Source organism: Cervus canadensis, chromosome 5, assembly GCF_019320065.1.
Source record: "Cervus canadensis isolate Bull #8, Minnesota chromosome 5, ASM1932006v1, whole genome shotgun sequence".
In the NCBI taxonomy this organism is placed as follows: domain Eukaryota; kingdom Metazoa; phylum Chordata; class Mammalia; order Artiodactyla; family Cervidae; genus Cervus; species Cervus canadensis.
Window position 1 is genome coordinate 76,305,056 of NC_057390.1, and position 16,303 is coordinate 76,321,358.

The window sequence follows — 16,303 nt, forward strand, 5'->3', positions numbered from 1 at the left end:
GCCAGGAATTAATTCTGACTCTGCTTGGAACCAACTCTACGGCCTGAGCAAGGTATCATCTCTGAGCCTTCATTGACTATCTACATATCTGTTAACTTCATAGTGGGGATTTCCTGCAGAGATTTGGTAAGAAATGAAATATGTGTGAAGTCCCAGGAAAAATGCTCAACATTTCAAAGACAGTGGTTAAGAGCCCTTATTTTTATTTGCTACCAGCAACCAACCTCAGAGTCAGCAAAATATCGGCCTCGAGTAATTCTTATCTGCTGTTGCTAGTCTTAAAGTGGAATGGTTAATAAAAATGCAAATAGCAGGTAGCGCCCATTGACAAAGGGATATTTTGACACCAACAGTGGCCTCATTATTGACTTGGCCTTTGGTCAATAATCTAGTTCAAATTTAAAATAAATTCACCTCATATTTGAGTAGTAGTTCACAGATTCTAAGAATATTACCTCACATGAAAAACCAAAGCAATAGAATAGGAATTGATATCTCTAAGTTATGGATAAGTAATAAGGGCTCAGAGAGGATGATTCCTCAAGGTCATACAGGTATCAAAAGGCCAGGATGGTGTTAAAACCTAGATCTCCTGACTCCGATATAGGACTTATTTATTTGCACTATGAGGTCTAATTTTCTGGCCCAAAAGCCATCTTTCTTAGTCTTGTCTGTATGTGGAAAAACAAAGATTAGTGTAATAGCCTCTTTTCAATGTGAAAATAAAATGACTCGAGACGCCACAGTTTTATTCCCATCAATAAATCACCACACACACACACATTTTACTTTAATGTGGGAATATAATAAAATAAATTGGTTCATTTGATCTCGGTTTTTATTTGATGATTTTTGTTGAAACATAAATGTGATTTCTTATGTGATATCTTACTCTAACGTCAAATGACAGGGAGTTTATTAGTGACATTTTAGAAGACATGCATTCATTTGCATTGGAAGCTGCTACAGCCCAAGCAAAATTGGAAATAGAATGCATCTTCCATAAAAAGAAAGGTCACAATTGGCTATTCACCAGAGCGATTTAAATTTTTAACAGCATAACACAGCCAAGGTGACAGTGGAATGTTACAGGTATGAGCAAAAAAATTCATTTCACCATGCAGAATTTAGAAAGAAAGTGAGCAAATAACTCTGTGGCATATAGAGCGACTTATCACTCCCCTTCAGCAAGTAAAATAAAATTATTATCCATGCTGAATTATATAGTTCTCCAAATCCAACACCCAGAACTCTTGCTGATAACAAACTCAAAAGAGAGACTAAAGGTAATTGATTACCACCATACAAATCATTTTGGAACATGGATGAATTATCTATCCTACTTTGATGTTTAAGTTACTGGTTTCAGTTCAGGGAATTATGATAAGTTTACAAAGTTTATTTCTTTGATGTTCCATCTAGGTGACACTGTAGTCAGAGAGATGAACTCAGTTTTTGGGTTTTTGTTTTTTTTTTTTCCCCCTTGAGAGAATAGTTGTGGAAACTTTTTTTTTTTCTGTTTTGTTCATTTGGTTTGTCTTTGTATTATACCACATATTGCAATGGCTCAGTGGTAAGGAATCCACCTGCCAATGCAGGAGACATGGGTTTGATCCCTGGATTGGGAAGATACCCTGGAGAAGGAAATGGCAACCGACTTCAGTATCTGCTGAAGTCCAGCCGCGGCAGGACCAGGAACACCCAAGGGATGAGTGGCATCGGCAAGGAAGAGAGACAGACAGACACACACACAGAAGGTTGCGTAGAAGAGGTAGCTTTTTTTTTATTTTTAGGATAGCTCAGTTTTTATAGAATGAACGTTACCTCCCCCTTAAGTCACCACATATTACATCAGATATTGGTTTGTGCTTCTGTCAATATTTTTTTCCCATGTTTTTCCCCTATGCATTCATCTAGAACGTTTCCAATTACAGGGTTTATTCTTAAATGTCCCGTACATGGTCTTCTTGCCTCAATGGCCTAACATTCTCACTCTAACAAAAACAATGTTCCACAAATCTCAGGTATAGTGTAAATTCTTTGGACAATAAAACAATACATGGGAAGGGTCACAGTAACATGTTTGACATTTCTGAGACTAGTACCATGAGAAAAACCTGATATTTTTCTTTACCTGAAACCACAAAATCTCAATTTACAATGATTAACTATTAAACAGCAAAAACACCTCTAAAGCAGCAAAACACCTCTATTAACAGTGAGATAATGGCAGTGAAGCTGGTTAATATAAATCTTCTATTGAAATCCTATCTACCCCATTTTCTAATTTTACAAAAATACCCATAATATCCCATGTTGCTTAAAGAAAGGGAAACAATGAACAAATAGCAGCAAGGAAATAGCAATAGTGAAAACCCTTTCAACCAAGGAGCAAGTAAACTAAAGCAGTATATCTACTTCTAAATCTAAATGCCTCTACTCTTTTCTGTTCTAGAACATTATAATCTTTTAAGCAAGCAGCCAAACTATACCTGTGGCCTTTTCTTTTTTGACTTGATGTTTATGGTCATGTCCTGAGCCAGAGCAATCATAAGCATTTCCAAAAAGGCTTGAACTTTTCCAGTGAGGCCTTATTACTATATATTATATTTCCAAAAAGTAATAGAAAGCCCAACAACAGTAAGACAGAAGGAAAAAAGGGACATACCAGGCCCCCTGGACAACCTCGAGGGGAAGAGCTGCCTTGCAGTTTCCTTTCTCCTCTGGACAGCTCCAGAGGGGACATATTGGGCCCCCGGGGCAGCCCCGTGTGAGAAAGAGCTGCCTTGCAGGTTCCTCTCTCGTCCCATGACCTTGTCACGGACTGGGCGCATCCCGGCAGCTCCAGACAAGTATCCTTGCCTGGAAAAATCTCATGGACAGAGGAACCTGGCAGGCTATATTCCATGGGGTCATAGAGAGTCGGACACGACTGAGCAACTAAACAATAACAGTGTATTACAAACACATGGTCAAAAGCATAATGGAGAGACTGATAGCAAAGACATTTATGTGCTAACGAGGTAAATCAGCTGGTGCCTGAGAGCTCCTCTGTTTAGTCCCTAAGCAGATCCAGATGCACTAACTTGGACTGTATTTAAAGACTGTCCTGTAATGATTCCATTCAGTTCAGTTCAGTCACTCAGTTGTGTCCGACTCTTTGTGACCCCATGGACTGCAACACACCAGGCTTCCCTGTCCATCCCAGCTCCCGGAGTTTACCCAAACTCATGTCCATTGAGTTGGTGATGCCATCCAGCTATCTCATCCTTTGTCATCCCTTTTTCCTCCTGCCTTCAATCCTTCCCAGCATCAGGGTCTTTTCAGTTCTTTGCATCAGGTGGCCAAAGTATTGGAGTTTCAGCTTCAGAGTCAGTCCTTCCAATGAATATTCAGGACTGATTTCCTTTAGGATGGACTGGCTGTATCTCTTTGCAGTCCAAGGGACTCTCAAGAGTCTTCTCCAACAGCACAGTTCAAAAGCATCAGTTCCAAAAAGAGGATAGCAAAGTCAGGTAAATGAATCCACTTTTATCCACAGAGAAGTTGCTTTAAAAGGACTGGCTATGGTTAGAAATTCTTAGCTATCTTAGAAGTTCAAAGGCATTGTGCTCTAAGGTTTGACCTTGTAATTAAAGCCTGCAAAGATTATTATTCCTTATTCCTTATCTAGAGGAAAAACACACAGAAAGTAAAGATAATGTGAATTTACAAACACAAACATATACACACCCTAATGAAAACATCTAATGTGACAAGAAGAGCAAAGTTTTAGTGACTATGATTTATAGCTATATTTTGTCTATGAGCTTATGGTAACAGATGGTGAGAGGAAGCAGCAAATTACTGTGCACATTCATTTTTTTTTTAAAGTCGAAATGGCATTAAATCAAGAAAGTCAGAATAAGTGACCCGTTTTAAGTGTACTCATCTAGGTTTCTATGAGGGTATGTTAATTATAATAATATATCTTTCCTAAAAGAAGAAAAAAATAGCATGACTTAAATGAGATCCTCAGTGGCGAGATTATTTACAGTTAACTGGAAGAAATATGAACTCCAGGAGCCGAAGTGAAAAATCTGCCTGCATCGCTCCAGCCTATTTCCTCTAGTTCCGTTTATGGTAATGGACTCTTGTATAAGTGCTTACACATCAGTGGCTTTTCTATAACTGGTGATTACTGTCCTTCCATCATTGACAAGGCTGTGACAGGAATGATGTCCTACTAAGAATGATGTACAGCTTCACAGTGGTGAGATCCTAACTCCCTGATAAGAATCAGTACCCATGAAAGCACCACGTGTTCATAGGATAGCAAGTAAAATGAGTGCTTTGTAAAGCCCATCTGCTGCCTGTTTTTCAAGCAATTATGAATTTCTATTTATCTGTTAAACTCATATTTGTTCTTACAAATCTACCGGTTCCAAGTGAAAAAAAATCCAGAAAGGTATTTCTGAGCTATTTCTTCTCTCCCATGACACTTGTGATTCCTTATAAGTCATACAAAAGATTTGAGAATGTAAATAATGTAATCTATAAAAGGAGAAAATGTTGACTATACAGTCAGGAAGTACTGCCAAGAGTTATTCAGTATGTGTCCAGCTGCAAAATTAAATACACCCGTAAGGTCAGTTGGTTAAAAGGGAATCAAGTTGGGCAAGAACTGTGAAGCGATAGGAAAGGGGCCAGATGGGGAGAGGCCACAGTGAGGAAGGGTCCTCGGAACACAGTCTAACAAGGTAAAGGAAGGGTCAGTGTATGCATTAAAAGGGTCTCTCCCTCCTCTTTCTCCCTCTCTTGCTCTCTCTCTCAATTATGAAAACACATAAATAACATATTTTCTTCCCCCAGATACAAGAGGAACCAAGATAAGGGATTCCTGGCCATCAGCAGTACTATGTGATGATTCTCAAAGCTGAACTCATCACCCTCGTAAAAAAGACTCAACTGTCATTAGGGGAACCAGTGAGGAAAAACCTGAGACCCAATATGTTATACTTCATAAACTACAGGATTATTATAGACCATATCTGCTTTTGATCTTGCCTTTCTAGACCTCCCTGATAGCTCAGTTGGTAAAGAATCTGCCTGCAATGCAGGAAACCTCGGTTCAATTCCTGGGCTGGAAAGATCCCTTGGAGAAGAGAAAGGCTGCCTACTCCAGTATTCGGGCCTGGAGAATTCCATGGACTGTATAGTCCATGGGGTCGCAAAAAGTCGGATACAACTGAGTGACTTTCACTTCACTCACTTCTAGAACTCCCCAGGGCATACCTGCCTTCATGGGGTTTCTGAATAGGAGGAAGGGATTATATGCAGCCAGTTAGTCAGTGAACTCGACAGAGAGCTTCAACTTAAACCTGGCATGTTTGTGTGTCTGCTGGGAGACACAGTCTGCTGGAAACTGTGTCTGCTGGTGTTTGCTGGGAAACCCCAACCATGGGCGACTCAGAACACCCCATGAGCACCAACATGCTTATTCTCCACACTATCATTGATAACCTATTATTTACATGTATACAAGTTCTTACCTTGTCATTTCCATATGTTCTTGCTCTTTGGAGCATCCTAGGACTGGCATATCCTTTCTGCTATATGACAACCCTTTGAATAAATGGAAGAGCTTCTTTAAAAAACTGACATGTTGGGACAAGACCAGCCCACAGAGAGGGAGGGTTGACATCCCAGCTTCCAAGACCACAGCCTGATTATCTGAAACACCCCCTTTAACTCTCAGAGTTTGATTGCAATATTCTTGGCATGTCCCTAACAGAGTTTCTTTTTGCCCACATTTAAGTCAGACTTCCCTGAATCATTTTCCCAACTAGACTTCAACTTTTTTATTTCCATGCCCTTCTTTGTATTACTCAATATTAGCAAGAATCCTGTCAAATCGATTTAACCAGAATCCCCACTCAGTTAGCTGATAACCCTGTCCTACCTTCAGCAAGAATCCTATTCAGTTAGTTGAGCCAGATTTCTTCCCTCACCCATGATGTTTCCTATTGTAGTTTTATATCCATGGGTTCCCATCTTACTCCTTGGTTATAAATTTCCATTTTTCCTTGCTCTCTTCAGAGTTGAGCCTAATCTCTCCCAGATTACACAACCCCATCACGGTAGTCCCTATTTATGTTGCAATAGTCTTGAATAAAGTCTGCTTTACTGCTTTAACTAGTGTCATAAATAATTTTATCCTTTAAGAGCTTCATGCTACAGCTTTGAGACTGCCCATCCCTATGGGAACAGTCAAAGATGGCTGCCCCCCCCAAATCCTCTCTAGAGTTTTATGAGCAAGTTCTCCTGAGGACAGCCTCCATTTTTGAGTCCAGCAACTGAAGGATCAAGACCCTTTAAGGCAAAGTATTTGGATCTCCATGAAGGTAGATATTTGACATTGTTTGTTGTTCCATTAGAAGTCCTTAGACAGATCATTTATCCTGACACAGACTACACATTTTAAGAGAATCAAAGAGAATGTTAGAATATTGAAATAGGAAATGCAATATAACTGTATGTAAATCTCTGCACTCAATGGAATGTGGTAAAAATTAATAAGTGATCCTTCTGAACACCTGTCTTTTGTAAACATGTTTGCAATAATTGTTAAATAGATCCAAGGACTTCCATGTTCCAAATGGTATATTAAAGTAACATTTTCCCCTTAAGGAGATCAGTTACCCTCCTGCAAAAAAAAATCTGCTTAACAAAATTATTTATCTATGGGAAAAAAAAGATCTTACTTTAGCAAAGCTCTCTCAGAAAGTGTAACTGCTCTCTGTGATAGTCATTTTAGAGGGAAGGTGAGCAAAGAGGGAAATGTGTCCCTAGTCTCCTAAAATGCTTCCACTTTCTAGGTCCTTTCTTTCTTTCTTTTTTTTTTTTTTTTGTATTTTCTTTTTTTTTCCAATTATTTTTATTAGTTGGAGGCTAATTACTTCGCAACATTGCAATGGGTTTTGTCATACATTGACATGAATCAGCCATGGAGTTACATGTATTCCCCATCCCAATCCCCCCTCCCACCTCCCCCCCCACCCAATTCCCCTGGGTCCTCCCAGTGCACCTGGCCCGAGCACCTGTCTCATGCATCCCACCTGGGCCGGTGGTCTGTTTCACCATAGATAATATACATGCTGTTCTCTCAAAACATCCCACCCTCGCCTTCTCCCACAGAGTCCAAAAGTCTGTTCTGTACATCTGTGTCTCTTTTTCTGTTTTGCCTATAGGGTTATCATTACCATCTTTCTAAATTCCATATATATGTGTTAGTATGCTGTAATGTTCTTTATCTTTCTGGCTTACTTCACTCTGTATAATGGGCTCCAATTTCATCCATCTCATTAGAACTGGTTCAAATGAATTCTTTTTAACGGCTGAGTAATATTCCATGGTGTATATGTACCACAGCTTCCTTATCCATTCATCTGCTGATGGGCATTAGGTTGCTTCCATGTCCTGGCTATTATAAACAGTGTTGTGATGTACATTGGGGTGCACGTGTCTCTTTCAGATCTGGTTTCCTCAGTGTGTATGCCCAGAAGTGGGATTGCTGGGTCATATGGCAGTTCTATTTCCAGTTTTTAAGAAATCTCCACACTGTTCTCCATAGTGGCTGTACTAGTTTGCATTCCCACCAACAGTGTACGAGGGTTCCCTTTTCTCCACACCCTCTCCAGCATTTATTGCTTGTAGACTTTTGGATAGCAGCCATCCTGACTGGCGTGTAATGGTACCTCATTGTGGTTTTTGATTTGCATTTCTCTGATAATGAGTGATGTTGAGCATCTTTTCATGTGTTTGTTAGCCATCTGTATGTCTTCTTTGGAGAAATATCTGTTTAGTTCTTTGGCCCATTTTTTGATTGGGTCATTTATTTTTCTGGAATTGAGCTACAGGAGTTGCTTGTATATTTTTGAGATTAATCCTTTGTCTGTTTCTTCATTTGCTATTATTTTCTCCCAATCTGAGGGCTGTCTTTTCACCTTACTTATAGTTTCCTTTGTAGTGCAAAAGCTTTTAAGTTTCATTAGGTCCCATTTGTTTAGTTTTGCTTTTATTTCCAATATTCTGGGAGGTGGGTCATAGAGGATCTTGCTGTGATTTATGTCGGAGAGTGTTTTGCCTATGTTCTCCTCTAGGAGTTTTATAGTTTCTGGTCTTACATTTAGATCTTTAATCCATTTTGAGTTTATTTTTGTGTATGGTGTTAGAAAGTGTTCTAGTTTCATTCTTTTACAAGTGGTTGACCAGTTTTCCCAGCACCACTTGTTAAAGAGATTGTCTTTCCATTGTTTATAATCCTTGCCTCCTTTGTCAAAGATAAGGTGTCCATAGGTTCGTGGATTTATCTCTGGGCTTTCTATTCTGTTCCATTGATCTATTTCTGTCTTTGTGGCCAGTACCACACTGTCTTGATGACTGTGGCTTTTGGTAGTTAGAGCTGGTCAGGCCAGGTTTGATTCCTCCAGTTCATTCTTCTTTCGTCAGATTACTTTGGCTATTTCAGGTTTTTTGTAATTTCCATACAATTGTGAAATTATTTTGTTCTAGTTCTGTGAAAAATACCGTTGGTAGCTTGATAGGGATTGCATTGAATCTCAAAACATTGTTCTCTCAAAACATCCCACCCTCGCCTTCTCCCACAGAGTCCAAAAGTCTGTTCTGTACATCTGTGTCTCTTTTTCTGTTTTGCCTATAGGGTTATCATTACCATCTTTCTAAATTCCATATATATGTGTTAGTATGCTGTAATGATCTTTATCTTTCTGGCTTACTTCACTCTGTATAATGGGCTCCAATTTCATCCATCTCATTAGAAAATGAATTCTTTTTAACAGCTGAGTAATATTCCATGGTGTATATGTACCACAGCTTCTTGAATCTATAAATTGCTTTGGGTAGAATAGCCATTTTGTAGGTCCTTTCTTTAATGTGCTTTTGCAACTATCATATTTCTTATCCTTTAGTTGATCTAATCATGCATGTCTTACTCTAAGAAGTATCATCGTCAAGCATTTCTGACAGAAGGGCCAAAGGGAGTGAAGGGGCCTGAGTGACAAGATGTTCTAATCCAGAAAGGAGATGAGTGTCCCAAATCCATTCTCCGATTCTTGATCTAAATTCCAGGGAACTTCAGTAACATTGGCACATAATTAGCAGTTTGGGGACCTACACTCAGCCACACCTCAGTCAACTTGTTGCCATTTTATTCCACGAAGCAGCCTGGTTCCATGGAAAAGATGATGATGAAAGTCAGAAGTACTTTGTTTGGTTCCCAGCTCTGATACACACCCCAGTGAGACCTTGGTCACATCACTTTCTGCCTCTGAGACTCATTTTCCCTGCTCTGTAATATGAACAGTGAATTAAACCATCCCTGAGGATCTTTCTATCAGCTCCCTCAGTCTTCACTGAGCAAAAGTAATGTTCATTGACTGACCACCTTGGCTGTGACATGATTCAATTAATCTCACTGGGCTCAAGTGATATTGCTATAGCAATATCTATGTCTCATAAGACTGGAGTAAGAGCTAAATTAGGTAGTTAAATAAGGTGACTGCCTAGAACATAGCAACTGTTCAATAAAATGGCAGGTTTTAGCATTGACACTTGATGACAAAGGTCTTCCCAGGTAGCTCAGTGGTGGAGAATCCACCTGCCAATGCAGGAGACTTGGGAGAAGCAGTTCAATCCCTGGGACAGAAAGATCCCGAAAATGGCAACCTACTCCAATATTCTTGTCTGGAAAATTTCATGGACAGAGGAGCCTGATGGGCTACAGTCCATGGGGTCACAGAGTCCAACATGACTCAGTGACTGAACAATTACACACATTGATGAGAAAGAGCATTAAAATTTTGCTTTAAGTGTTTTTTTTTTTTGAAAGAAGAGATACTTTAAATTGTCATGAACTCTGAAACTGAAGACATAAAAGTTTGATTTAAAAAGAAGGACACAAAAGCAGCACCAGCCCTACTATGGATGTATGTGCATGAGGCATGTGGTTCCATGTTGCTGAGATTCAAGCAGAATGTCAAAGATTCCTGAGCTATGATTCATAGAAACACTGGAAATGGAAGGAGAGAAGTGTATAAGAGCAACCTCCTTCAGGGTCAAAGTTTTAGATTTCCCAGAGAGAGTAGTTTTGTATTGTCTATCAGTTGACAGAGTATTAAAAAGCAGAGACATCATTTTGCCAACAATGGTCCATATAGTCAAAGCTATGGCTTTTACAGTAGTCACATGCAGATGTGAGAGTTGGACCATAAAGAAGGCTGAGCACCAAAGAATTGATGCTTTCAATTGTAGTGCTGGGGAAGACTCTTGAGAGTTTCTTGGACTGCAAGGAGATCCAACCAGCTAGTCCTAAAGGAGATCAACCCTGAATATTCATTGGAAGGACTGACACTGAACCTGAAGCTCCAATATTTTGACCACCTGATGCGAAGAGCCAACTCATTGGAAAAGACCCTGATGCCGGGAAAGATTGAGGGCAAGAGAAGAGGGCAGCAGAGGATGAGATGGTTAGATAGTATCACTGACTCAATGGACATGAGTTTGAGCAAACTCCAGGAGATAGTGAAGGACAGGGAAGCCTGGTGTGCTGCAAGTTAATGGGGTGGCAAAGAGTCAGACATGACTTAGCAACCGAACAACAACAAATTATCTGTATCTCTTTTTTCTTTCAGTATGTGTGTAAGTATATATACACACAACATATACTATTTACTTATAAATAGTATATAATATCATATATATATAATTTCCCCCCTCTATCTTCAAAAGTCCAATATTTCTGTCTCCAATATTTCCAAATCCTGTCTCTTCCAGCTCTGATCTGACAATTTCTTTGACTTCAATCAATGAGTACACATGAAATAAATGAGCACAACTACATAAAAATAATTTTACAAGAGAGCAACAATTTTCCCTCAAAGCTCTCTCTATTGCCCCATCTTCTGCTAAAATTAAAAACAACACAAGCACATACAAAACTTCATGCCTCATTTGGGTGAAAATAAAAATAGGCTTCATGATAATTATGCATAGTAAAATGTCCTAGGTTTGTGATTTATTTATTGTGCTAGAAATGTTCTTTCAGTAGTTAAATAATTGAATCTTTGCAATACCTTCTTTCTCGACTCCACAAAAAAAAGGACTAATTAAGTGTGAATTATAAAACAGAAACCAACTTATTTTATTTGTGAGCCTAACACAAGAAATAAAAGCCACTTGAGACACTCACACGTTTCAAACCAAGATTCTTTGATTATTGTACATTGGATTTTATATGTTCAGATTAGAAAAAAAAGCAATTTCAGTCTCCTTGGATGCTTGATGAGTTGCTCTCTGGTATCTGCTTTTTCAATGTGAAAGCAAAAGGAAAGTAAATATTTCTTTTGCATGTACTATGATATAATCTCAAACCAAGAGTATACAGTTTTCCTTTTCACATTTTCAAAATCAGAAAACATCTTTACAACCAACTTATTTAACTTATTCAATTAAAGTCCTTTTTTGTTTCCCTCATCTCCTTGCAAATCAATAAATTGATTAATTGTCTGTATAATCTGATACCTTAGAACATAGAAAATGTGCATTACAACAAAAATGATCACATATGCTATTTTTATCTAACCCTGTGAAGCAAGTGTGTGTGTGTGTGTGTGTGTGTATACATACTTTATAGAAAGAAAAATCAAAATATATTATGCTTTATTCTCATGGTAACCTATTCAAGGTCACACAGCCCTATGTGCGGACATATCTGATTGAAACTCACTTTTGCCAGATAAGTGTTTCAGATCTCCTGAATTATAATGTGGAAAGAGACACAGAACAGATTTCTTCCAGAAAGACTACAACTGTGAGGTCTAGCCTCTGGAAATAAGAGTTCCTGTTATCCACCCTTTTTCTGTGTTTTTCCATGTATAATATAAATCAGAGTCCTCCAGAGAAATAGGAAATAGATAGAAGATAAACTATAAAAATTGACTCACAAAATTATGGAGGCTGAAAAGTCTTACGGTCTGTCATCCACAAGCTGGAGACCCAAGCGAGTTCATGGTGTAATTCTGGCCAGATTCAAAGGCCTAAGGTTCAGAAGTGCTGATGGCTGAGGGCAGGAGAAGATAGATGTTCCAAGCAAAGAGAACAAATGTGTTCTTCCTCCACTTTTTTGTTCTGTTCAGGTCCTCAATAAAGTGGACAGTGCCCACTTGTATTGGTGAAGGTCATCTGCTTTACTCAGTCTATTGATTCAACTGCTAATCTCTTCCAGAAATAACCTCAAAGACACATCCAGAAAAAAATGTTTATACCAGCCACCTGGGTATCTCTTAGCTCTATCAGGTTGATGCATAAAACTAATCATCACATCTCAATACCACAATTAACTGAAATAACTACAAGATGTATTTAAAGGGATTTTAAGTTATTCTCTAAACTAATTTCCAAGTCAGTTTTTTTTTAATTACTGGTTATTTTGTAGTTTGCTTTTTAACTGACTAGTGAGATAGCTGGGAAGCCAATGACTGTAAGCCTTGTAGAGAATAAACACTGCCCTGCTGATGTAGAATGCTGTGGCAGGCCTCTGAGTTTCCACTGACTATATTTTATTTTTTCCTGGTAGGAAACAAATTGATAACATCGCACCATGATCCAGGCACTAAGAAGACAGAACAGCATCTGCTCAATCTTATGGTTCTTTCCTCTTTGGGTGCAAACTGTTTCCCACCAACAGCTGCTCTGATCAGTCAATTCTTTTTCCTGAAATCAACTAAATCCATAAACATCCCAAAAGGCTCATTTAGTTCCTGCTGATGCGACTACAAAGCACAATGTGCACTAATTGGCTTCATTAATTGAGTAATCGTGGGAATAGAATGTCAGTACTTCACACACAAGTGTTGCAGCATAAAATTATTATTTAATGCTAGAGATCTCAGTTTTGCCTTCCTCACTGCAAAAGCACACAAAGCACTTTTGCAGTCTGTGAATCCAGTTTTGGAAAAGCAGCCCCAGGAGAACTCAAGTTTAGAAAAAAAAAAAATACCTCCTCTCTGCAAGCAGTAGGTTTTATCTAAAAAAAGAAAAAGAAGATGATTTGGGGCCAATTAGCTTGATAAATAATTATCTAATAGATGTAAATTTATTCACCCCATGTGTACATCAACAAAATGTCACTTAAGTACTTTGAAAGATCTTGTCCAATTTCAATATTTATAGGGTAATCTAAGGAGGAGAAAAATACTTCACTAAGCTCTCCAATGGAATATTTATGGGCCCTGAGCACATATTATCAAGGACATGGGGGTGGAGGTGTGAGCAGAAATTAAGAGCTTTGAGCATCTCAGGACCCCAGGGAACAGATTCATTTCTAATGTTCATTCCCAAATGAGAGCCAAGGTTCAAGGTTGAAAATCCTCCACTGGGAGAGATCATTGTGTTGATTCACCATAAGAAAAAACATTCTTCTGCTAAGGCTGTGATGGAAAACAGAGTACTAAGCACCACTTGGGTTAGATTGGCAGAGAAGCGGAGAGGTTTGGGGAGGACATATGGCCAAAGGGATCAGCTGGAGCTGCAGAGCTGATGCCTGGAAAGTCTGAGCGAAGTCATGTTGCCGCCATCCTATAGACAGAAACACAGGCATTCTTACTTCCCTCTGTCTTTTCTACTGGGAGTGGTTCTGTAGCAGAGCAGAACAGACAAGGGCAGAATTGAGGTCTAGAGAGCGGGATGAATAAAGAATCATTCTCTAGCCAAAGAATAGGTTTGACAACACAGCCAGATCACTGGCCATGGTGTGCTCTGCCTTTTGGATAGTTCTGACTGCTAATATGCACAGTCACTATTCACCAGCCAATGAATACCCTAGATGATGAGCTAACGCTGAGAGTTTCCTGTTCAGCTTCCTAAAACCAGATGCTCTTGCTTACGCAAATTAATCAACACGGCTCTCATCAGACCTGCTTATCACAGTTGCCGTTTGGGAGTTTAACAGTGGTTAAATAAAAGACGTCATAGACGCATTTTTACGAGAGGGATCACAATTTTTTTCCTATGAGCAGCCTTTAATCCATAAGGAAAGCAAAATTAATCAAGAGCTGGAGATGAATAAAAAGTCTTATTGTCTTCCCTATATAAATATATTTAATTCTAGTACTTAGATATATATAACACTTTATTAGTTTGTACATAGTATTTTAAATTACATATATTAATTTTAATACATTAGATGATTTCTTTCAGTTAGAAAAAGGAAGATATATCTTTATTCTAGGATATAGCAAATAAATACTGAATAACTAGTAAATGCTAAATAAACACATATAGGTTAGAGTCCCATTGCGGTCTGATACAGAATAAAGATTTGGCAAGACAGGTAAGAAGCAAAAAAATTAAAATGGGGACGGTAAGCTTCTTCTCCATAAAAACACCAAATGGTGGATGATACTGGTGCTGCGAGAGTGCCTGAAGGCCCCACAGGCTGAGGGGTGCCCCTGGGATGGATGGCCACAGTGGCTTCCACGGAGGTTTTGGCAACATCTGGGGCCAGAGCAGAGCACAAGGAATGGCTTCCAGTCACCAAGCTGGGCAGCCTGGTCAAGGACATGAAGATAAGTCCCTGGAGGAGGTTTATGTCTTCTTTCTGCCCATCAGGGAATATGTGATCATTGACATTTTCCTGGTGGTATCTCTCAGAGACAAGGTTTCGAAGATTATGCCTTTATAAAAGCAGACCTGTGCTGGCCAGCAGAACAGGGTCTAGGCATTTGTCCCCAATGGGGTCACAACCACATGTGGGTGTCAAGTGCTCCAGGGAAGCAGCCTCTGCTATCCATGAGGCCATCATCCTCACCAAGCTGTCCATCATCATGCAGTGAGGCTACTGGTGTAACTAACAAGATCAGCAAGCTTGATACTGTTTCTTGCAAGGTGACTGGCTGTTGTGGTTCTGCACTGGTGCACCTCATACCTGCCACCAGGAGCACTGGCATCTTCTGTGCCCAAAAACTACTGTTGATGGCTGGTATTAAGCTACACCTCTGCTGGGCTTCCCAGGTGGTTCAGTGGTAAAGAAACCACCTGCCAAGCAGAAGAATTGGGTTCGATCCCTGGGTGGGGAAGATCTCCTGGAGAATAAAATGGCAACCCTCTCCAGTATTTCTGCCTGGAGAATTCCACAGACAGAGGAGCCTGGAGGGCTACAGTTCTTGAGGTCACAGAGAGTCAGACATGACTTAACAACTAAACAACACACTTCTGCCAGGGGCTGAACTGCCACCCTGGCAACTTCGCCAAGGATACCTTTAATCCCATTTCCAAGACCTACAGCTATCTCACCCCAATCTGTGGAAAGAGATAGTGTTCACCAAGTCTCTCTACCAGGAATTCACTGACCATCTTGTAAAGACTCACACCTGAGTTTCCGTGCAGAGGACCCAGGCTCCAGCTGTGCCCACCACATAGCTTTATATGAGAAAAATAAAGTGAACGGAGATACCAGTGAAGCTGGGTAAAAAAATTAATAAGATGGAGAAAGTAAGAAAAATAAAATACGGAAATAAGAATCAAAGAGATACAATTTTTAAAAAAATATCAGGGGGCAAGAGATCATAAAAGAGAGAATGGAGAAACACAGAAGCTTAGGGACTTAAGGAAAAAAATACCAAGATAGTCTAGATAAAGACATGCAGAGTAAGATATATGTAGTCAAGTGGAGAAGGAGAAATGTAGAGTAAGCAATAAAGAAGCAGAACAATTAGATTGCTAACGCAATAAATTCTTACTCCTAATTACAGAGCCAGTTGCTCACCAGCACTCACTACAAATCTTTAAGGGTTCTGTCACCTTACTGCACTGGGAAAGAAATATCATTGGGATTTGAGTCATTATTTATTTATACATGCAACAAATAATAATTAGTCTCATGGATGAGGCACTGTTCCAGGCATGGGTAAACATGATAATGCTGATGCCTCAAGCAGCTTATTTCTTAGGAGGGACACAATTCAATCCTTGTGGAGTGTGGTAAAGGTTGCAATGGTATTATAATTGGCAACGTCACCAAATACAGTGAGGAATAAGAAGTTCTCCGAAGAAAACGATGTATGCCTATGTGTATAAAGTCTCATCATGGGTGGGGAAGAAGGGCCGTGTTTGCTGATTAAAGCAACAGAGGTCAAATATAGACTGGCTTCATGCTTCATTTTATAGAAATCAATCAATCAATCTGAAATATTTTACCCAGATAATTCAGCTCCCAAATGGCTTAAATAGAATTTTAACTCAGATA

General features: G+C 39.3%; 1 pseudogene; it reads left to right on the forward strand.

Annotated features, from left to right (window-relative positions):
* Window positions 1–14,516: 14,516 nt before the first annotated feature.
* On the forward strand, window positions 14,517–15,477 carry LOC122442498 (annotated as a pseudogene).
* Window positions 15,478–16,303: the final 826 nt, after the last annotated feature.